Below are 24906 nucleotides of genomic sequence, written 5' to 3' on the forward strand. Positions count from 1 at the left end.
AAGACATTGTGCTTTCACGGTAATGATTGCCCAGGTCCACTTCAGAAAGGAGTCGGAACAAGCATTTTTCACACTGATTTTACCAGTGCATGCTTTGCTCCAAATTGCCTGCTGACTGTTATATTTGGTTTGGTAATGCGCAGCCATTGTGACTGGCGACATTCAGCGTGATTTTACATGGCTGGCGTAAACATATCTAGTGACAGTCATTATTTTGAGTAGCTTGTGCCACATAACTAGTCACAACTGCTGTGACTAGTTCTTAAAATCATGTTGCATCACAAGACCATGAAGATGGCTACATCTGTTTTAAGCTAAATCATTAATGTGTTAATCTGGACTAGGTTTGTGAGATTCTATGGGCTGCCTTGCATGCTCCAGAGAAGAGCAGGAAGAAGTCAATGCACTCTGGCTTGGTGAAGCCACCAAGCCAGAGTGCGTCGCACGCTAGCTTGGTTGGCCTACAGTTCCGGTGCACTAAAGAGCATGTGCCGAGTTTGCACTTTTGCCAAACGAAAAAGTGCTTGCTCATTGCATACTTGTGCACATGGCGCTATGGCAACAGCTGATCACTGCACTTCTGCGGGCCCCATTCAGCACTCCTAAATATAGGGGGCAAGTTTTCGGGGATCCTGGCATCGCTGGCATGGTGTATACGACTGCTGGGCGCTGCCTGGCTTGTTGGAAACGCGAGCCTGTATCAACACCTGTACTGGCCTACTAGCATCTTTCAGCAAATTGCAAGAAGCTTCAAAGTGGAATAGTGGCATGACATGTGTTATTCGTTTTATTCTTTTCAGATCTTCACATACTGCAGGGGTTGTGGTCGGGGTTGTAGAGAGGACCTGGGCTCATCGACAGGAACTAGGAGCACAGGATTTCTTTACATATTTACATTGAAACAGGAGACACATTTCAACAATCTAGCATGACTCCCAAATGGAGCATGCAAGACGAAGCATACACAGCACACGAGCTCCAAGTACCAAGCACCCCCTAGCAGCCGACAAACTGCTGCTTATAAAGCTTCTGCCCTCCCTAGATCCCTAGGGGAAGGAAAACTGTCCAAGACTGTCCAACCTTCGTCCAATTGGACCGTCCACAGTCTCTGGGGCGTAGTCGACCCGCTGCCTTTGAGGGGGAGGGCCCACAAACTCACCTACGCACTTTGGTTTCCCAGAACCCACCGAGTTGAGCGGGTCCTCGTAGCCAGGTTGTCACGCTTGACCTCAGCCGGCGCCTCTTAATTCCAGAGCTGACTTCTCCGGTAGCCGCAATAAGTATCAGCAGACTGTGACGAATCCTGGGGCCCGAGGAAACGCACTGCAAAACACCCTTTGTTAGAGAAGCTCTCTTGCTGCAAATAGACCATGAAGGCCGCGGCAAATTAACCAACAATACACTGTCCGCCATACGTGGCCAGCCCTGCTGCTGTCGCTGACTCTGCGACAGAGGCGCATGGTGGATTAATGCTCCCGTGGTCTCCAGTTCTCCAAAGGAAGTGCATGGTCGGTCAGCGCTGTCATCGTCGCCGGTTCTCTGAAGGAACCACCCCCGCAGGTCGATCGAAACAACTGCAACGGGCTGAGATAGGTTTGCAGAGCAGTACCCCTGCAGGCCGATCGTAACAATACACTGTCTACACAGGAACAATATCAGAATGAATGAAATTAGTAAAAACAAATGTGCGCTTAGTTTATTTCTCTTAAAGTGGTTTCTGTTCACCTTTGTTGTTTTAGTGACATCCATGCCCTGTTATCATGCCGAGTGTTTTCTTCGATCCTCTTGAGGTAAAGCAAATTGTATAAATTTGTTATAGCAATATTTTGAAGTATTTGCATTGTGGGAAATGCATTAGAGAGAATTCAGTTGCACAGTCATCTTCTTCATATAGTGCCGTTTTCTTTTTTTATTTTCTTTCCCTTTTCAGTGATACTTCGGGTTGGCAGCCCATAGCTATTCCTCAGTGATCCCATGAGATACTTTTTCCCTATCATGGTGTACGAAAACTTTCCATGGTGCTATCTTAATTTTCTCAGCAGGCACTTACGAACTTTTGGGCTTGTGTATTATTGACATGTTCACATGTGCTATTTCATTTTATTGACCGGACAATATACTTCTCATTTATGATAGCAATGGATAACATGCATTTATGTTTAGTATAGTTAGTTTTCCAGAAGCCATTGTCGGGCGCCTTTTGCAAAAGGCAAACTACCGTATCTACACGACTGTAAGTCGACCCCCCCCCCCCATATCGCGTGACAGGAAAAACATGAGCATACCCGAGGGCGCATTCGAGAACAATTTATTAGTAGCTGACATGGTGACTGGACTACTCGTCTATCATAGTGCCATCATCGTTGCTGCGGTCCCACAGCGCGTCGCAGTCCAGCGAAATTTCACAATTGGCAAACGACCGCATCACGACATATTGTGGAACAGCAGCCCACGCCGAATGCACTGTAAGAGTACAGGAGGACGTCGGGATGAAAACTTGGGAGGTTTATTTACATTATTTACAGTGAGAGTCAATTAACCCTCGTAGCAGTCATTACGGGCTGGCAGCAACTCGGACGCTGCTGCCCGTGGCATGAAGCTCGAAGGAGATGAATCAAGGAATGCTCTAGGAATGCTCTCTTGCTGCTCCCGGTCTGCGTCTTTTAAGCCCTTCGGTGTCTCGAAGACACGTCACGTTCGGCCAATGGGAGAGCCCGCTCAGGTGATGCCATTTTCGGCCAATAGGCGAGGACTTACTTCTCCCTGCGGTCTTGCCTTCATCATTATCATCGGCCTGGTTACGCCCATTGCAGGGCAAAGGCCTCTCCCATACTTCTCCACCAACCCCGGTCATGTACTAATTGTAGCCATGTCGTCCCTGCAAACTTCGTAATCTTATCCGCCCACCTTAATTTCTGCCGCCCCCTGCTACGCTTCCCTTCCCTTGGAATCTAGTCCATAACCATTGATGACCATCGGTTATCTTCCCTCCTCATTACATGTCCTGCCTATGCCCATTTCTTTTTCTTGATTTCAACTAAGATGTCATTAACTCGCGTTTGTTCCCTCACGCAATCTGCTCTTTTCTTATCCCTTAATGTTACACCTACCATTCTTTCCATAGCTCGTTGCGTCGTCCTCAATTGGAGTAGAACCCTTTTCGTAAGCCTCCAGGTTTCTGCCCCGTAGGTGAATACTGGTAAGACACAGCTATTATACACTTTTCTCTTGAGGGATAATGGCAGCCTGCTAGTAATGATCTGAGAATGCCTGCCAAACGCACCCCAGCCCGTTCTTATTCTTCTGATTATTTCGGTCTCATGATCCGGATCCGCATTCATTACCTGCCCTAAGTAGATGTATTCCCTTACCACTTCCAGTGCCTCGGTACCTATTGTAAATTGCTGTTCTCTTCCGAGACTGTTAAACATTAGTTTAGTTTTCTGCAGATTAATTTTTAGACCCACTCTTCTGCTTTGCCTCTCCAGGTTAGTGAGCATGCATTGCAATTGGTCCGGGGGTCTTGCCTTGCTGACTTGCAATGCGCCGTCACAATGGATGGATGGGAGCGACGCCGCCAGGTTTTCACGGCGCATTACAGCTGTCTTGCTTCGGGACCCACTTTACCCGCAACAGTGCCAGGCTCTCGCTTCACCTTCGGGAAAAGTCAAGCAGTGAATAGCTCCACCTGCGGCACACGAAGTGGGGGCCGCCAACTTGTTTGCACGTGCCGCGCCTCAGGAACGTGGTATCCGTGCTTCTGCGCTCCTTAATTAGCGGTGGTGCGATTCGATGTGGTCTGGCGAACTCGATGTAGGCTGAGGAAACGGCCCCGTATCTAACAGCACCCAACCACACGCAGCCGTCAGGGAGGCTCTTTTGACAGGTCCGGTTGGCGTAATTTCGCGGTATTCTGCCGCCAGCCACTCGTACTCACGATGGAGCAGGGCCTTAAAAGGCGAAGGTCCGGGCATGTCATGGTCATGCAAATTACCATGTCGCACTTCACTGGCAGGGACCGATCACGCATTTCAGCGACGTACGCCACGAGCTTAGCCTACAGCTCGAGAAAGCGTCCAGACTTCGACACGTGGGAAATTTCTCACTTGCCATCACAAGTGAAAATTTCGTTTCGCTGCAGTCGCCACTCTCTCACCACCCATTGAGAAAATTAGAAATTGCGGACCGCTGCGCAGTGATGTTTCTTTGGCGTAAATGATGGCAGCCCTCTTGAATGCTGCTGTGAACGAGTGCCGAGTGATTAGTGGGCCTGGAGCACTCATGACGACTGGGGAAGCACAGAAGTAGCACGTAGCCGGCAGTCAAGTGGAACGCGTCAAACCTATGCCAATGCTTTTCAACAGAGAAAGAGAAACTTGCGACCGCGAGCGGCATCTGCTCTTCCATGAACTACCAATACTCCCCGCAAGCGCCGCCGTTCTGACATTCTCTACGGTTCTGAGGGTGCCTTCGCAAACAGTAACAGCGTCCATGAACCACCGACACCCCCCCCCCCCTTATGATTTTTGCGTGCACTGTAAAACTCTTAAAAATGTTGAAAAACCCTTCCTAAAAGCGAACAAATACGCGATATAGCGAAAAGATACGGGTAGGGCCATAGGGCAAACATAAAATTGTAACTACGTTGTAGCTCCCGTTGGTCTCGCTTTTTGGCGGGGACATGTTTTGGTTTCGATTGTAAGTCGACCCCCCCCCCCCCCAACTTCAGACTTTCAAATTTTAAAAAAGTGGTCGGCTTACAATCGTGTAAATACGGTATCAGTGCGCTGGTCTTCTTTTTGCCAGAATTTTTATAATATTAATAAATATGCCCATGATGTAAAGTAGCACATTTGTTCATAATTTCAAAGTGGCCTGAATCTGATGTATCATTCAGTGTCGTAGCGCTTGTTAGATTTTTCCCTGGAATGCTTTGCTCATGATTGAGCAACAAACTAGCTTTGTCTACTGGCACTACAGTGCTTTGTTTTCTCACCACTGAAATTATGCAACTTGGATAGTGCAAGTAAAACCAATGTTTTGAACTGCAGGCAAAACAAAACTCTCTGGCTAAAAACAAAGCTTGCGAAGACTCAAAAATGGATTATACAAATCAGCTACAGAAGACAAACCTGCTCCAACGAAGGCATTATACTGAACTCATGCCTCAAGTGTTTGAGGTAAGTTTTATTCTTTTTTTACATGCTTATATGTAGTTTGTGGGCTCCTAATGCAACAAGCCCTCATTGTTATGAAGGTTCATTAAGATCTCACTTGCCATGGTCCAACATAAAGGCATGCAGTTTACTTTGTAGTCTTAAGAGTAGTTCAAGAATCAGATTGTTGCATCACATACTCTTTGTGATCGTGTCTTGCCATTTTAATGACCCTTTTATCAATAACTAGGGCACACTTCATTTGTACTTTGTGCTTGCTTGTTAGACGAACGTGTTGTGCGGCATTTGAGACAAGCATGCTCTTATACATTTAATTTTTTCCTGTAATTTTCTATATATGCTACAAACATGTTCTGTTAAAAACGAAATTGCAGGGGCGGACTTGCGAAGATTTTCTTTGATGGCCATATGGTATTTGGATTAGTAGACTTGCTGCAATTTGCTATGTTTTGTTTATGAAAGAGATGAACTGTGGCAACATTATTGTGTATTAGCAGCATAGAAATGTGAATGAACTGTGGGAATATTTTACTTCTATGTTTTTTTTACTTTATTGACCTATTTTTGGAAAGTGCTGGAATCTGTAACCTTTATAAGATTACAACGATTTTATATAAGTTCTTGCTCCCTCTGTAGAGCAGCTGGGTGATTAAATTGTGGGAGTCATTTGCATGCATTATAATTTGCATATAAAAAAGATGTATAAAAATTACACTCGTGAATAGATAGCAGGTGTTGAGGCACTAATAAATGCTGCTTTAGGCACCTATAGCAGGCACTAAAGCTGTCCTTTAAGGCCTTTATAAGCACCAAATGTCGTTCTTTAGGTTTGTAGAGGCAGAATTAACAAAAACTTCTGCTGCACATCTGAGGATAACTTATAATTTTCTAAGAAATGTAGCCCACTAAACCCCTGTTTTGTGAAATTCACCTCATTTTCTCGATCAAATTGAATGAGGCAAGTTGCATATGTTACAAGATTTGTCTGAAATTTAGTGTGGCTAGACATTTTGAGAAATGTTGTGAAAGTAATAACAAACAAGCACCATACCAAGATTTTCAAGTTCTATGTTGTGACTTTTTTCACTTAGTATCGGTCTGTATGGAGAAAAGGAACACTGAACATTCACTGAAGTTACGGGCACATATTTTTACTTGGGAATGTTAGGTGATCCAAAACCTGCCGGAATTTTTGCCGGCCAGCAGCTTTGCCATTCAATCTTAGTACCGAAATCCCAGGATTTTTGTCTTAGCCAGAGTTAAGTTTCGCACTAACTCTATCAGCAACAGGTCCATCGGGTATGGTGGCACACAATATGAATGTCCAAAATAAGCCCTACATTCTGGGTCAGAGATTTGCTTAAACGATCAAGTTTCTTGATGATGTCAACTAAAAACATGAAGTGAGTGCGTAAATATAACAAGTCACCCTTAAGTGTATTGTGGCATAGCACAGTTGAAGCCCTTCTCACAACGATGCTCTAGTCTGCTTCAAAGCTCGTAATTATCGGCGACCTTCAGCCAAGTTAATCAGCAGGGGATAACTATAAGCAAAATAAGGCTTTGAAAAAACATGGACAAAGGCATTTTTAGGCTCTGAAAATCCAGTTTAGACACTGACATGACATTTATAGGCACAATAAAAGTGCCACTGAAACATTTCTATACTTGCAATTCGTGCTTATATGTTAAATAGGCACAATGAGGACACAAGGAGCAAAATGGGCATTTTACCTAGAGTTATGATCTCTTCTCATCAACATATATTACTAAACGTAACTTATTATTTTCTAATATCTTTTCTCACTTCTCTCAACTGCTGCTTAGATTTTTGAGGAAATATATAGTGAAACAGGGGGCACCTTGTTGCTGTTGAAGAAGATATACAAGTGGCAAGTTAACTATTTTTATTTGAAAAGATTAAGCACCACAAGACATTCAGTCCTATGTAAAAAATTGCAACTCTTCGTTATAAATGAGGTGTCTCAAAGGGCCTCTAAACCACCTTCAACATTTTTAGCAGATTTCAAATAAACATGAGTACTGTAGACACAATGCTGCAACATTAATCTTTGGCAAATATAGCAGCACAGTGTGCCACAATGCTGTCACACATTCAACAAACTATCCCATACTTCTTCTCTCCGGGCTTTTCTATTTCCTTCTTCGCAATGCCAGCAGGGTCGTAAGCACAGCATCACCACGGTAAAAGCTGTTGATTGGTCAATGAAAGAGCAGCCAGAGCACCAATGTTGCGAAAGCCACTTGTGTTTTTTGACAAGGGAGGGACTTATGCATTGTGTGCCACTGATCTTGCTGTAACTTTCAATTCAGGGAATGTTATGCAGATTGCAGTCGTAGGTGGACAATGCAGGAGCCCTTCTTGACATAGCCCATAGCTTTCACTGCACTGCACTGTATTGGGAAGAGGGGAGAGCACCTTTGGGGAGGCTAGAGAAGGCCAGCGAAAAACCACATTGGCCACATAGTCCATCAAACTTTTGTAGCTTTGCTACCACGGCATCATTTTGTGAAATTCTTGAGGCACTATGTTAATCGTAGACTGGTACACAGCTGCCAATACATAGAAAATTCTCGATCTCGGAGCGGTTTAGGGACTCCTTAAATTGTCTTCATTTCTGCTGCTAGTAAGGGAAAAAGCTTTTGTTTGTTTAGAGGTGCTGCCTATTGAATTTGTTTCTGTCACTTGCACATTGCAGCAACTGCAGAGCTTCGACGAACGCAGAACAGCATCTCTACAGAACTACACGAAGAAGGCAGCAGAGATTCACCGAGAAGTCCTTCCTATCATCATCAAGTGTCTCGACGGAATTGTAGTAGCGGCAGACTCCATAGACCCAAAAAAGGTGAATTTTTTTCGCATGTCATTTTGCATCCTCTTGCCAAATGTATGCTGTGTACCTTTCGCCAGCAGTTTAAAAGCTATTTACTGTCTACAAAGAGAGCTCTAGGAATCTTCCAGTGTTGCCCTCTGAAATAGCCCACTGAATTCAGTGGGCAGGAATGGCATGGCAGGCTGCAGTAGTCCACCAGTATAGGAGCCCCACACTTCGCCAATTCCTTTGGCTTCCAAATGATCACACTTTTGCAAATCAATTTTGCTGCAATGCACACAGTCAAACTGAACATACATGAGATTGAGTTGGGAAGTACTTTTTTAAATAAAATAAGTATATCTGCTCTTCACTGCCAGTGAGGTCCCCCTATCGTGGTGGAGTTAACCTCAGATGTGTGCAGCCAGAAGATTTTGGGGATGACAGGCATGCTGCTGCTATGGCATGTGCGAGACCATCTGTATTGCTTGTTGCAGCTCGAGGTGGCATTTGGGCCAGGAATCTACCAAGCCCATCGAGAAATATGTCCTGTAGTAGGAATGAATGACGAAAGGTTTATTTTACACTAGTTACACGGCCCCAATAACGGCAGCCTACTCCATGCAGGAGCAGGGTTTGGGTATGGGCTAGTTCGTATTCCATTGTTTCAAACATGGCTTACAGCGCGTACATAGACAGGGACCAAAAGAATGACAAGTGCTGGCAAGGCAAGGCAAGTGTATACGCGTGTTACTCAACATAAAAATCAGTTGGAAGGCAGCACTTCTCTTCGTCGTTCTTTTGGTCCCTGTCTATGTACGCGCTGTAAGTGATGTTTGAATCCATGCAGGAGCATGTTACTCTTTTTGCACGTGACCAGGGCTGACACAAGGTAATCTGGTGAACACCCTACTTTGAAGCTAGGGCAGTGAGAATGAAGTTTCTCTTCACACCCCCAAATTTGCAGGCACTACAAATGCAGTCAAACCCAGCATACACCTCATTCAGTTATTTCTATGCATATAGTTGACATTATAAAAGAAAATGAGACATGTGTACATGAGAACTGAAACATGAATTCTGTGTTTGTAAAGCATGGCTAGTACAGTGTAAAGATTCCTTTCTGTCAATTCTATTTTTTAATCAAGGTGGGCTGAGTGCCACTCGGACCACGGAAGTGCAAGAGGGTTAGAATAGAATCGTTGCAATATTTTAGCTCCTAATGTCGCCTCTTGTAATTCATGATGTCACACACAGGCACGCATACTTGGCATACTCGCAATGCTTCTTTGTACACTCCACTTAATGCCTCCTCAAGTCAAATAAAATGAGAGCTGTGAGACCCGTGGGGTATGTAATCTCCCTTTCAGAAGGGAACAGGTTGATTGAAAGTTGCTGCTCCTATTTCCAGATGCCTCCAAAAGCTGCCATAAAGGAACGTTGCTTGGTGCTTTTGCTTGTTTTTTTTATTGATCTGAAGAAAGCACCGCTTGCACCAGAAAAATGTACTTTATGAGTGCTACTGCTTGGGAAAGTTGGCAATTCATATTATGCAGAGCATGTACTAGAAGACCAGGACTGAGTGAGGCATACAAGGACACATACGGAAGCACACTGGCATCTGACATACTAGTGGTTGCTAGTGCACTCCTGTGTCTGTGTGCCTCACTCAGCTCTTGCATTCTGGCGCACACCCTGTGAAAAGAAATGTGCCTTCTCTTTGTGCAGTAGGGATTGACAGCCGAGGCATTCTTGTACCAAAACATTACCTAGCTCTGACTGAGCAATTGATGAGGATATACAAGGGAAAAACATTGAATTGTCATGCTGTTATTGGAGTGGATAAAGAAAAAAGCAGCATGATACAGTTAAGAAGCTGTGTGGGAAGGTTGAATACAGTGATAAAGGTGGCTAAGTAGGAATGGTGATATAGTGGTAGATGGCCTTTTGTAAGCCAGTGAGCAGATATCAGTCCCTTGCATTCTTGAGTCAGCACCAGCGCATCAAAGAAGCTTTGTTGCAGTGTGGTTACCCTGGCCGCTATTATTGCAGCTATACCAAAGTGTTCGAATAGCATGCTCAAACAATGCATAACTGACCCCCTCCCCGCACACTGGCAACTGCAATGACCTGTGCAGGACGCTGAAACTGTGGTGGAGAAGTACAAGTCTGGCTTTGCGCCAGCTGACGACTTTCCTTTCGAGGACTTGAGTGTAGCGTGCAACTGTGGCTCGAGCAGCACGACAGGCAGCACTGTGAGCTCATCGTTCTGAGGCCCTGGGGACAGGGTTCGGGGCACCATCTCCGCTGGCAAGAAGAAGCGGTCAGGCCTGTTGGGAATTTTCAGCTCAAAGAAGGTAGGCAGTGGGCTTGCACCATGGTTGTTGCCAGGGTGGTTGCCCTACTACATATGTATGCATCATCATCGTCATCATTGTAGTATTATTATTATTATTATTATTTACTGTGCATTTTCTTTACTCGGGAGTGGTATTTGAAAAGTATGCTGCTTATGTACCATGCAAACATGAACGAGAAATTTTTTAAGCCTAGTGATAACTACACTTTTAGCCTGACAAAACCCAGCATATCATTTTTGCTTAGCTGAGTTTGATACCTTGAACGTGTAATTTAACCATGGGAAGATAAATGACTAATGCTGGAGTGAATTTTAGGCGCGCCCAACCTAACCTAAAGGAACAGTTTGCATTCAGCGCATTTGCACTGGTGAGATGCTATTTGCTAGGGGCATCCTAGGCTTCAGTGCACCTAGTCTAATAAAACTGCCGTAATGTGGTGATATACTAGTTCATTCCATCTTCAGTGCATGGGTGCCATCATCTTGGACTGTGCTATGAACATTTTCTCAATTTTGTGCGCGGCTAAGTCAAGCAAACACATTTGCTTGTGAAGAAGGGTTCAACATTTTACATTTCAGTACATAAAAATAACAAATAGTGCACACTGCTGCATTACGCTTGATGAATTTGTATTAACAGTTTTCATGATGGCCCTCCAATGCCTCATCATAATTATCTTATAAAGGTAGTCACTTAAGCGAGTAAATAAAATGCCAGCTTAATTACATATATGGTGTGGGTCAAAATCTTAGGAAATGGGCACTCTACATAGTTAAATCCCCGACTTAAGTTATGAAGGTCTTTCAAGGTTGACCTGAATTTCGCACCCAGAGAGAGTAAACAAGCGGTAGTAGTGCAGTAAAATTTTCAGCCGTCACATTATTAAAATACAACTGAAAATCTTCTAGTACAGTGTGCACAGCAATCATTGTACCAGGCACATATGCATGCATGGTCTTGGCAGTCAGTGTAAGGTGTGAGGTAGTGACGAATGAACCACACTGATTTGTTTTATAGCGTAAATAGGTACTGCATTGGCTGCATTACTTCACCAGCTCTGATTCGAAAGAAAGTTGCACTTGACAGAAGATTGTCCTACTATGGCTGATGTGCGATTGCTGTATTCTTTTGTTCGGTCCTACACAGACATGTTTGATAGGCACGTATTTTATTTACATACTTAAGAACTTGGTAAAGTAAGCTTTGCATTTAAACAATAGACAGCTGCAACCAGGACTGTTGTGACACAACAGTATTACAGGTTCTGCTGAATATGTTGAGTGGTTGTACTGTTCCAGTAGTGGTCCTTATGTTTAGCTTGTCTCTTGCTGCTTGTACATGAGGTAAGCTGGTAAAGTGTCAAAGTAAGCAGACAGGGACCCAAAGAAACAGATGACATGAGCCATGTCATGCAGTATGTCAAAGGGTTATGAGCATGCATGCATCACATTAAATAAAAATAATGCTGTCATCACGTGTCAGTAGTTGCTTTTTCAACAATTGTAAGGTTTGAACACATTTACATACTTCTGCAGATTTTGTTTCTGCACCTTTTCTCTAAAAATGAGTGTTGCTGGCTTGACTTCAAACATTCTTTGTTTTCTTACGTCTTTCTTGTTAGGAAAATAAGAACTGAATGTTCGGTCTTTACAGCATGCAGCATATTCACTCATTGGCTTGGCAATCTGTGTCAGCCGCTAGTGATCAAAATCTTTCAAATGGACATCAGACTAGTAATTGCCAAATTGTTGATAAAATGAGATAAGAGCTGTTTACCAATATCTTGTTTTGGGGTTTCCTTACTGCATAATTGATTTTGACACCTGTCAATTAGGGCTAGTTTTCCATTTTCTAATTTGGTGCACGTAAGCTTCTGTGTGAGTATGCTTTTGTTATCCTTGGGAAAATTGTGTGCACAGGCCTGCTGTAACTGAGCATTTAACTGTGTGAGAATAGTTTGGCTTTTAGGTTGGTTTTGGCTATTTTGGTGTCCTCAATGGAAAAAAAATATCCTCAGTAGATAGTGACTAGTGTTGAGAACCTTCTATCTCTGTAGGTCTTAGCATTGATCATTCACTTAAGCTGTATATGCTTGTCAGCACCTTCCTCGTTTTTATCTTCTGGAGCGAGGGCATGTGTGCTACTCAAGCTAATTCACACCTTTGCATCTATTCTACTTGTTTGGAAAATTTTCACAGCCATTCTGGCTGGGTCACTTACACAAAGAAGCATGGTCATCAGGGCAAGCTGGTAAAGTGTCAAAGTAAACAGACAGGGATGGAAAGAAATAGGTGACATGAACCGTATGTCCTCTATTTCTTTCCACCTCTGAAAATTCTGTTAGCGCTTCTTGTGCTGTCACCTAATTAAGTGTAAGGTCACCTTTTGAGAACCTCATGATAGCCCGTAGAAGCATCTGCTGATCAAGTGCTTGATTAGACCAATGCGGCTTTTCTTATACACGTTCATCTATTTCACCCCAGTTCCCCGCGCCCCTGCCTTCTTTGGACAAAGTAATTATGAGTTTTGTCGATAGTTGCACTTGAACAGATAAATTGTACCTGGGAGAGGACACTTTTGAACATAATTGACTAAATGCTTGTGTGTTGTTTTGTCCCTTCTCATCCCCTCTTATTTCTTTCTTTCTTTCCCTGTCAATGGCACTTTCAATCTTGCCAACACCCACCCAACTCTGTCCATTCCCCCGTTTTGCTTTTGTCGCATTTTGTGTGCACACAAACAAACAAACAAACTGGTTGGTGGCGGTGCTTCCTCCTCATTTCTCTTCTGCTTCCAAAACGTAAGTATCTCAGCAAACTTGGAACTAGTCACTGCCTGGCAAGTATTGCTTCCGGCTAACACTCGCACCATGCCTTGCCTGCAGCCAGCCCTCTTCTAATTCCCACTCGTTCCTTCACACCTCTTTTCTTGTTATGCGCCCTGTATATAGGTATGTTTAAGAGGCATGTCACTGCGGTCTAACTGTGACCTCTGCTCTCTTTTCGGCATGCTTGCGTGGGATGTCACATCGAAGATCTGAACCTCTGCCATTTTTCTCGCTCGTTTTTCTTTTTTGTTGATAAGCACTTGCAAACTACTGTCCTTGAATTCTGGCCTTTTTTTTTGAATAATTATGAACAGCACTTGTCAAATTGCAAGCCAGTTTTGAGAGCGCAATCTTTGTTTAGTCTTGATAGTAGTGTGCGTTCAATACAGGTGTAGGTGGTGCAAGTGGCATGTGTATTACCACAGTTGTAGTACTCATTAGAGAAATTTGCAAAGTACAGTTGCATCAGTGGCGCAGCTTGTTGCACCGTCCTGCCATATAGGTGGGCTTCTGAGGCTTACTTCTGTGTCGTTCTTGTCATACCAGTAAGCGAGCTCTGTGTAGAGAACTAGCTATATTTATCACAGGTGTAAAAAGACCAGAGTACATGCCTAGTTGTTGGGGACATGGTTGATGCGAACCACTCTTGGCTTGGTCACTTCTGAACCATCTTATAAGTGCTTTCCATATGGACTCTCTGCTCGTTGGCTGATATTGTGGTACTTTGCCTTAAATGCTTTGTAAAAATGTAATCTTCATGCATAAAATAATACCAGCAGTATGTGAAAGCAAGCTATTTACCATATGTCAAAAGCAGCTTGAATTAGCCTTTTTTTACATCTGTTGCAGCATGGCTATTTTTATTTAGGGTTGCATTAGGATGTGCGTTAAGATATACGTTATAAAAAAGTGAGCAGAGTTGCACTAGCGTATGATGTGTGCTGCATGCGTTTGACTCCCTGAACATACAATGTTGTCTGCATGCGACAATGTTGAACTTAAGCCTGTACCTTGCTCACACATACCATTCATCATTGATTACTCCATGCTGAGAATGGCTTCAAGTTTGTCATTTGAAATGCCTGCGTTGTTGCAAATTATATCTGATAATTGTTTTGACCATCAAGAATAGCTACGTGTTCTTTTTTGTATGTGAACATGAATGCTTTACTTTTTTTTTCAATTTTTTGAAAAATCAGCAGCATTTCTTTAAATTTTCAGTTCTGTTAGGTGTAGAATCCTCCTGCAGCATTCAGGCAAGCCATAAAAATAATTGGCCAATTCTTTGCTACTCTTTGTTCAATTCGGATATTGCATGTTCGTGGTTTCTTCCATTGTGTTCAATGGCTTGCTCCTTAAAGAACATAATTTATCTATTTTTAATCTCATATGTTCATAGGTAGCAGGGAACTTTCTTATTTCTTTTCTTTTTCTTTTTTTCATGAGATGTGCATGAAAGGCACAGTTGTTATAGTATATGTATCAAAACTTTTGCATTACATTTTGCAATTTTCTGTTTTTTTGTCATGTTTCCTACTTAAATCACAACAACATTGATGAATTCAAGCATGACTACAGCAATCTGCCTCCATTACAGCGGAGAAAAAAGCTGCTGCAGGAGCTGGACAAGACACGAGCACAGATTGAAACACTGATGCAAGCTAGGTAAGGCCACCGGTTCTTCTTTAGTGCATGAAATAAGGTATATGCTAAGAGGGTGGCGCCTTGCCTGTGAAAGCGCTTTACTAATTTGCATATGTTGCATGTATGTCAAGAACATTGTTTACGGTCATCTTGAGCCGCATAAATGTGTTGATTTGTTATTTAAAGGCATAGAGGTAAACAAAGCTGCTTGTAGGCAAATCTGACACTAGTATCGGTGTAGTAATCTTTCGACTTTATTAAAAGCGTTTAGCCCTAAAGTATTGTACATGCCGTAAAGTCCCGTATAGATGGTCGCAAATTTCTTGCTCCAAACAGTATTCTTCTGCTCTCCTAATAACTGGCACGTTCTCGTGCTGTTACTGGAAATGACACCCCACTCCTGCCAAGCTTCATTATGGTAGTACCGTGCAAGTAATTCCCAGCTGCTCTGTTATAAGGGACACTAATGAGGAGTGTTTCATTGGCTTAGCCTGGTATATTAGGCTTTTAAAGTGGTATTTACACTTATTATATTCAAAAACATTGACTTTAACTGCATAAATGAAAGGTCAATTGATGTTTACCAAATTTCGCATCTATAACATGATGCCGGTGAGACAGTAGCGTGAAAACAAGTATTTCATTGCATTTTCACATGTTACAGCCAATATTCGTGCAGGAAGAGTTTGCAAAGATTGCCAGGTTGAGCTCTTGTGTACTGCGACTTCTGTTTCGGTGACTGCATGCCAGCACTCCCCATCCTGCCCTTTGCTGTTGTACGGAGACTCCAGTCGCCGCATATTCTTCATGGTCTGCTCCTCCCATGATTGGGCAAAGTGTTAAATGTCCTTTCATGTTTAATTAGGTTTTCAGTTAGTCTTGCGGCAATATAGATAATGCCCTATTTCTTTTTCTTTCTTTAATTATTTTGTTTCAGTGCACTCTTTGCCACATTGAGCATTGCAGAGGGGAGCAGGAACATTTACAAATAATTTGTGATCAGTTTTAAATAAAGCAATGACTGGATTGCCAGGAAGGGTTCCCGCTGTATGCAGTCTTGGGTCTGAAGGAAGGGGAAAACTGGAATTTGAACATTGTTTGAAGATATTCTGAATCTTGAGTCACACCTAATAAACCCGAAAGACACAATCAAAAAGCGGGAAACTGCGTTGTTCAGTTATTTCATATAGTTGCACAGCCCTAATGTAGTAATTTCATGTTTAAGTGTTTTCTGATTTAAGGAATGATTTTTATTGTTATTGAAATATAATTTATTAAGTCAGTAATGGGAACATACTTCTCTTCTGAGCCAGTAGCTCTGACAGCACTGCTCTGGGCTTATCTCTCAGCATGTTCATTGATGCTGTGCTCATAGCATTTTTGTTTGTTTTCTTGCATTAGAGAGGGCCTCTACAAGCTGCAGGGTGCATATGAACAGAATGCAGCTCTGGGAGACCCTCAGACTATCCAGGGAGAAATAAATGACATTGGTGCCAAGCTTGAGAAGCTCCAAACAGATTTGGAGAAGTATGAGGTGAGGGGATTGTCCTTTATTAAACCTTGTTAGGGAAGCAAATGCTAAACATGTTCTTTGTCTTGCACTTTTTTGTTTTTTGTTTTTGTATTGATTTGAGCCTTTCAGCGATGCTCAGCAATTAAAACTGCCCAATAGTGTAAAGGGTTTGTTGGGCAGTGCTCTTGGAATGATACTAAAATACCATGTTCGCTGGTCTTTTAGATCATTATTTTTTTCCTGGGAAAGGCACTGGGGCTGGTTGCTGTAGGTGCCTTACAATGGTGTTATTGGGTTAATGCATGCACGCTTTGCAGAACAACCTGACAGAGGTGTCCAGCCAGATGGGAACTCCCGATACACAGAAGCGCTACCGTAACAGCTTCTCGGAAGGCTCATTGTCGCGCAGTGCCTCTGAGTCTAGCGTCTCCAACAACCATCAGGACAACAACAAAGGAGCTCCAATGCCCATCACAGCGGATAACAAGTAAGCGCCCTTGCTGAAACCCATCATCCGTCTCCAGTGTTTTGGTTCTGAAAGATTACACGTAAAGGAATGCCAAGTACAAGTTGTTTTGGCCATGTTTGCAAAGGCATTGAGTGGAGATGGTTGAGTCACTTTTTGGATTGCTTCGTGAGTAGTTTGAAGGTGTAAGTGAAAAAGAAAAATGATGAAATCAGTTTTATGCAGTAAAATCTTGAAGATATTGTTCTTGGGCATGACACTTTCACTTCACTACTAAGCTGAAGCTTGTCAGATGTTTGTCAGAATTCAAGTGTACAAATGTATGATAGTAAGCTTTAAATTTAGTTCAAAACTAAGTAAGGGGAAAGGCAGACACCAGCCTCAGGCAGATGATTTGCATCGGGAAAGGCGGAGAAGAGACAGGAGAGTAAAGGACTAACAAGTGACAGGGAGGAAAAAAAAGGTGAAACACAAGAAGATAGTACAGGCACTCGACCAATGAGCTGATTCACAACCTGATGTCCATGGCTGCGCTTCATAAAAGGTGGCGTAAAGCTGGGTTGCTTCGGAAAGTGTATTTTTGTCACACAAGGGCCAGATATAGTTACGTGGGTGAAATAGTGCACATGCGTTGGAATTGCCTTTGAGCGTGGCTTGACCAGAGATACGGTGTGCATGGGCACGTCACAAGTTTCATCTCCCAGAAGAGTGTGGCAGTTTAAGTGCAAGGGCACTATATTAGCATGCACTTTTTACCTCTGGTCCAGTATGTGGAAGCTGTTCAATGTATAGGCTAAGGTGCAGCTTTGTAGATCGGAAAGAAACATTGACATGATTGCTCAACTAAATGTTGTGGAAAATGAACAAGAAGTGTATTTTTCCAATACCAATGCCATTCATGCCAGAAGACATGATAGCAAGGCAGAATGGACTTGTCAAGAAGCTTGTGGTTAAGCTTACGCAAACCTCTTGGCAACTCTTTTTCTCTTGATGTCACGTCTTTTGGCATGGATGGAGTAGTATTGCTGAGGAGCTGCACTAACCTAGCCAGTGATACTGCATTCCTGTGCAAGTATTTGTTTGACAAGCATGGCCTGCTTGTGTCCTTGAAGGAATGTTAAATTTTAGACATTCAATTACAGACATAATGTTAAAGGGTGCTGAGTCCTGCAGCACAATAAACGCGGTATTGCCTAAGTTTATGAAGGCAGACTTATTCGCCTCCAGCGACACCCAACATTCCACAAAAGCTTGGTCCCGGAGTGGCATGGGGACCAAAAGAAGCTAAAAATACAGAAATGGTGCCGCCACCATGTTTCTCTGGGTGGATGGCTTCCCATGACATGCCGCTATGGGAAAAGTGTCCCCACAGCTATGCTGCATACTCTCGGGATGATCAGTGGTCCTGCTCACAATGGACAGGGCTCTGTTGGCTTGAGTCTCCGATGGATGCGGCTTGGCATAGTACGACCACGCACAAGCGCTAGGGATCGCTTTTTGGCTTAGTGTTTGGAAGAGAAGCAACACGAGGTACACGCTCGCACTAAGTGCAAGGCAATGGCCAAACAAAGGCACCGTTGGACGAAAAGAAAAAAAGAAAAAACACGTACACACACTGTGCTGTCCCAGAGAGGTCTCTTGTGCTTGCTCTCCTGTTGGCACCAGTTGCGCTACTGAGGTGGGAAGTGTGAATCACTTCCCCGAAAAGGGGTAAGTGGAAGGTTACTTGCTGAGCCCTTCCAAGGTGAAGCAACAGGTGATCTACAGTTCAGCTGTTGCTCTGGTTTGTCGCGAATGTTAAAGGGAGAGAGGCACAGGACCCGCAGAATAGGTGAATGCCTGTGAAAAGGTGACAGGGTGCAGCTGAAGGCCAGCAATCTATAGCTAATTGTTTTTGCTTGTAACCGTTGTCAGCATGTAATTTACAAACAGTAACATTTTCAAGCTCTTCCTATGTATACTGTGTGCAGTTAATTTGGAGCATGCAAATGAACCCAGAAAGATATTTTTGGGGTATAGTTTGGGGCATGTCTAGCTTACACCATTTAATATTTTTTAGTGGTCTATGCTTTCACGTAATTAAGCTGCGGAACCCGCCGTGGTTGCTCAGTGCCTATGGTGTTAGGCTGCGGAGCAGGAGGTCGCGGGATCGAATCCCGGCCACGGAGGCCGCATTTCGATGGGGGCGAAATGCGAAAACACTCGTGTACTTAGATTTAGGTGCACGTTAAAAAACCCCAGGTGGTCGAAATTTCCGGAGTCCCCCACTACGGCTGCCTCATAATCAGAAAGTTGTTTTGGCACGTAAAACCCCATAATTTTAATTAAGCTGCGGAGTTTATTAGTCATGGTTGCATTAGTTGCAAACAGAAGCAATGCCAGTGCAATGAAGAAATCATCCCACGTGAAGAAATCATTATCTAAGCTCAGTCCACCTCATCCGGTGCACCTGCAGTCATCTGTTTGGAACTAAGATTATTCACACCACTGAGGCTGGAGTAGACTAGTACATCAGCATTTCAAGGTACCAGTATTGCGAAATTTCTTGAATATTTCATGTGCATAAGTACAGAATTGCGAAGCATTTTAATCGAAATGTCGAAGGGGGTATATTGTCAAAGCACAGCTCACTAAAACAGAAGCAGTAATACACACCAAAGCATCGACATTTGGTTTACCACCTAATTAATGTTCCTCAGTTTTCTCCGCTCTGTTCTGTCTACCCCTTCTTTTCCTCAGTTCAGAGCAGCAGTCCATAGAGGCACCTCTGGCCAACCTTTTCCAATTTTCTTTTCATTAAACCTTCTTGTCTTTGAGCTGAAGGGAATTTCCTATGTTAGAAGTTTTCGTGTTGTTGATCTACCTTTCTGTGCTCTGGAACTGCAGCACGGCCTGTCGTCCGGAAAGTGGCCTTGGAACACGTCACACAGCCATCCCTGATGGCGATGCGGAATTTGAGGACCATGACTACGCAGAGGTCTCATTTGAGCCAAACCTCTTGCTACCTCTTGGTCCCGCGGTGGCCATCTGCACTTTCGGTGGTAATGGCATTGGTATTGGTTTGGAATGCTTTCATTGAATTTTACTTCTCAGTGGGGTACTTTTTATCCATATTGTGGTGTTGCTGGTTATCTTGCAAGAAAAGATGAAATTTTAACCACAAGTGCTATCTGTTTCCTTTTGCATGTAATTGTTTGTCCTCCCAAAAAAGGAAAGAAAAAAAGCTTAGAGCTTAAAATAGTAGCTTCAAAAGTAGCTACAAAGGGTGCCTTAAGCAAGGCGAAAGAAAGGCCTCTTTCTTTCTCTCTTTTTTCCTTTCTAAGTTATGACTGTCTTGTACTTATTCCAATATAACCCCCCTCCCCCATTCCAACAATGCCTCGGGGTGCATGTAGGTATGCAAATAAAGTGTTCCTCTTTGCAGACCAGCGTGAGGGCGCCATCCCAATGGAGGAAGGGGAGGAGTTCCTAGTGGTGGAAGTAGACGGAGGAAGCGGGTGGACACGGGTGCGGCGAGAAAACCTCGAGGAGGGCTATGTTCCCACCGCCTACCTCGAGCGCACTATGTTCAACAGCTGATAGCCCTCCTCTTCTACTCTTCTGCCAGTTTATATAGGCGTGGTAAGTGATTCGAACTTGAGCCGATTCAACTGAAATGAGGGGCTCACTTAGGGAATGTGCTATGAAAAGCGCCATAAGATTCATTTGCTGGTTTTAGATTGAGGGAAATGTTCAGTGCATGTTTCTGTGTTGAGGGTAAACCAAAACCTGCAATCCGGTTGGGCAAAACTCAATACTTTTTTACAAGGCACATAAAATATGTTTTTTATGAATTGACCTTTGGAGACACTGTCCTCCTGACAACCTACATGGCTATTTGTGAAGTTGTATTATAGTGAGTGCGATCATAACAGTGTGCAGCAAGTTGCAAATTAGTACTTGTTTTTCATGCTAGTCAACTGTCAGCACATAAACAGCTGATTCACATACTGTGACCATGGCAGCCTGTAAAATGGTGAGCCATTTTAGTGAATCCATTAGTGATCCAGAAACACCGCATAGGATTCAGCTGACCACCTCCAGTTTCAATCTCTCATCTCTTGGGTAGTAGTGCACTTGCAAGCATGGTGCTCAGTAGCCTATTAGTGTGGTCCATGGCTTACTGCACTCATTACCCGAAAGGCACCAGAGTTAATAAATATGGCGGCACCAATATCTGAAATTAACTATGAACTTACATTTTATGCTGACTCTTGGGTACTGTCCAGTCAAGCACAAGAGGGAAGACACATGGGCTGAGAGCATGTTTTATTGTTGCATTGCTTAAAAACTGTCTCAGTGCATAAGTGGACATTCTGGGCTATCTTACGTTGGAAGTAGTTTGGCACAAAGCTATGGGGCACCACATGAACTAGCACATGCTAACCACATTGAACATGCATTGCCTTATACTTTTTGGGGCCTGGCTGCAAAGTTCTTGGAGCTATTTTTAGTTAAGTAAATGTTTACAGATAATGTACAATTTTGATTTGGTGATCTTGTGCCAAAGCATAATTCCTGCATGTAATCGCATGTGGTGAGTAACTGCTGCAAAAGAAACCATTGTGCAACAATTAAAAAAATATTCCTTAATAGCGATATCTTCTAAGAGTCGTAACAAAATAAATAATTCTTCATCCCCCCCCCATTCCCATTGCTTTGTTAGCTTTAAAATGAAGCTTGGGTTTGAATGTGTCAGCATGGTTCATCCTATTGTTAATTTGTTACCTTCAGGGGCCTCACCTAATCAATGTGTTGCAGGCTCCATAGATGTCTGCATCAATCATTTTGCATACAGGTGTATTGCTCTTAGTTTTCATATTTTGCCAACCGGTGGTCCTTTTTAAAACCTCGAAGCAAGAAGGTCTGGCCTTTTAGCCATTGGCTGACAGTCCAACTAATAAGCCACACATACTTCGCGGCTAGTAGTAAGGTAACCTTGGGGGAAGTGGTCTGTACATTTTACAGTCGGACTCGCCTTCTGTGTTGCGTTTACACAGGCAAGATTCTTGTTCAGCATATACCAGGTGACACTGTGGTCCACCATACATGTAAATATGTGCAACTCTTATCAAGTGTCCGAGTGGCCCATTGATGGGGATTAAATACTGTAGAGATGAAGATTCTCATTTATTTTTACAACAGTGTGGCACCCTGCGAAAATGTTTTCTCAAATTATTCTTGCATGTAATGCATGGAGTGTAGTTGCGTCATGATCTGTTGTGTTTTTATGTTTAACTTTTCCTTCTTTTTTGTCATCTTTGCACGTTGACGTAGCCTACCTAGCTTTTTAAGAGCTTGCAATGTTTTCTGTTTTTTAAATATAGAGAGTAATACTGCTACTCTCTGCAAATGGTCCCAAGAGTGCTGGTATTTGTCTGTCACAAAAGTATATCCAAGACTTTTAGTTGCTTTATCTCCTGCTTCCTCTAGACTTGCTTGCAATCAGCAACAGTGGGAGAAACAAAAAATTTCGACAGTGTGCAGACTTTGACTTGTGTTTTTCTCCTGCTGTGAGTGACTTGGCAGATAAGCTTCGCTGACTCTGCATAAGGACCCAGTCGTCTCTTGCTTTGTTAGAAGATTGTGTGTTGCATGCATAGAGCTTTTATTTCTCAAACCGAACTGCTATTGTGTGCTCCTAGATAAGCTATGAAGGCTTGTTGCAAGGAGTGCACTTTTCACTCAGTTACAGTGGCTTGTTCTTTCCTGTTTTTAATTAGTACGAGAGAATGATCATGTGTGAATGTAAAGTGCTGCAGTTTTGAGCTACATATTTTTATGTCTACTGACTGGTGCTGTCATCAACAGTGCAGTGTCCTGAACAAACGACGTATTGTGTAACATTTATGTAAATACAGATGTGTACTTGTCAGTGATCGGGTGTGTGCGACTCTTGCAATAGCCACACAAATGTATTCATTGCAAAAAACTGTTCCGCTCCTTCCCTTATTATCTGTTTTCCTTGTTTTTCTTTTCTACCATGACTTTATGGTAAGATGTTTTAGTGCTTGTTTAGTTAAGTGCGCCCTAGGTAGAGTGGTGGAAAAAATGCGTTTAAATGTTATCCTAAAGTAATAATGTCTCATAGTGAGTCAGCAGTGTGCAGATTGTGAAGATAGCCTTTATTATTGCAACCTGGATGAGTAAATGATAGGACTTTGCGCTGTGCAAGAGAAAAAAAAGTGCTTGCAGATTGTCTGTAGTAAATTGAATGTGCATGCGAGTGAATGGTGAAGTTGCCTTGCTGCTGTGATTTTTCCTGCCACCTTTTTTGTGTGTTTTCTCCCACCCAATATCTGTTGATGTCCCAGCTACATTTATGAATGACAATAAAAATTGTTGACGTATGTGTGTGTTTCTCCTAAATAGGATACATTTGGTGTGCTTCATGCGGAAACAGAGAAAGGTGATCTTTCCCTATTTCTGCTGAAGCGTGTAAAACTAGTTTATGTAAGTGCATGCACAAAAAGCGACACAAACCCTGTGCTTTCTTGTTTATTGCCAGCATTTCCGGTGGACCCTCGGCACTTTGTTTGGACACGATAAGCTTTTCAGTGGCGAAATTTTGCATATGTGCTATAAAAGTTTGACATTTGTAAATTAACATGTGCAAGAGGATGGTAGCTGAACACAAGTTTGTTGCATCAATTTTTTTAATGTTTCTGGAAATCCCATAGGAGTTGCATGTTACTTTAATATATTTTTCTTTCATAAATGTTTCGCTCCTTGAAGTGAAATCCTAGTGACTTCGCGTGTGCAACCTCTGTCCTGGCTCGCCACTAAGTGCCCTCTCCATACAGAGTCCTTTAAATGTTGTAGTGTGCGTTAACTTGACAAGGCACTTTGGTTTTACTTTCACGTTAAAAATGCCACTTTAATCAATATTGCAGTTTTATTACTAAGCACCTTTTGTTCTCCTGTGTCGTTCCTCCCCCCCCCCCTTTTTTTTCCAAGGTAATTTCGCCTTGTTTGTGGAACAATCTATTGGGGTGGGGGTGCAATTTTCTATTTGTCACTTTGTACATTTGTACGGCTTCGAGAGGAGGCCTTTTTCGTGCAACGCCACTGTTTCATGCGCTATTGCACACTCGTAAACATTTTTATAGTTCGAGAAAGAATATATGCTATGCAGAAACAAATGATAGATCGTGTATAGACCACGGAGGAAGGAAACTGAGGAGAGACCCTACCCCCTCCGCGCGCTAGGAGAGGTGTGGAGGAAATGACGCACTATGTTCTTTTTCGCTGTTTGTTTTTATTGCTTTGCTGTAGCGGCCACGCCTTTCGGGCCACAATGGCGGCTTTGTTTTGGTTCTGTGCGCTCAACGTGTTGCTCCGTAGCTTTCGTACCGTGGCAAAGGCGCCGTGGGGGCAGGTTTGCGTTGGTCTCCATGTTTTGTTGCGCTGAGTTATCTGGACCGTGCAGTACCAGATGTTGCTGTGGCTAGGTGGGACAGGAGGAACGAAACTTCGTGAAATGAATGCGCATGCAACGCTGTACGCAATGTACCGCGCCATGGCAATGGCAACGGACGAAGGAATATCCGCGCGAAATTTTGCCCTCTTTGGCGGAATCATGCCAACGTGCTAACGATTGTTTAGTATTGTTGCGGAGCGCGCGGGTCCGAGCAGCACGGTTGCGCGCAGCGCGGCGTGGTTTCACGAGAAATGTAAACAAGAGAGGAGAGCTGGCCCGATAGGCGGAGCAACTCTATGAGCTACGCCAACTTTGGATGGGGGCGAAATGCGAAAACACCCGTGTGCTTAGATTTAGGCGCACGTTAAAGAACCCCAGGTGGTCAAAATTTCCGGAGTCCTCCACTACGGCGTGCCTCACAATCAGAAAGTGGTTTTGGCACGTAAAACCCCAAATATTATTACGCCAACTTTCGGCATCACTTTAGCTTCACAGAGAGTGACGTCAGGGCCTCTCCTTAGTTTCTTTCCCCCGTGGTATAGACCGTTTTTTCGTAGGCGCCGCCATATTGTGAATGCAGTGGCGCCGCCTATGAGCAGCGCCATAGTGGCTTGGGTGAAAGCGGT

General features: G+C 43.3%; 1 pseudogene; it reads left to right on the plus strand.

Annotated features, from left to right (window-relative positions):
* LOC135917804 (formin-binding protein 1-like) overlaps positions 1-23210 on the plus strand; it is an 86314-nt pseudogene extending 63104 nt beyond the window's left edge.
* Positions 23211-24906: the final 1696 nt, after the last annotated feature.

Source organism: Dermacentor albipictus, unplaced genomic scaffold (assembly GCF_038994185.2).
Source record: "Dermacentor albipictus isolate Rhodes 1998 colony unplaced genomic scaffold, USDA_Dalb.pri_finalv2 scaffold_13, whole genome shotgun sequence".
NCBI classification, from domain to species: Eukaryota; Metazoa; Arthropoda; class Arachnida; order Ixodida; family Ixodidae; genus Dermacentor; species Dermacentor albipictus.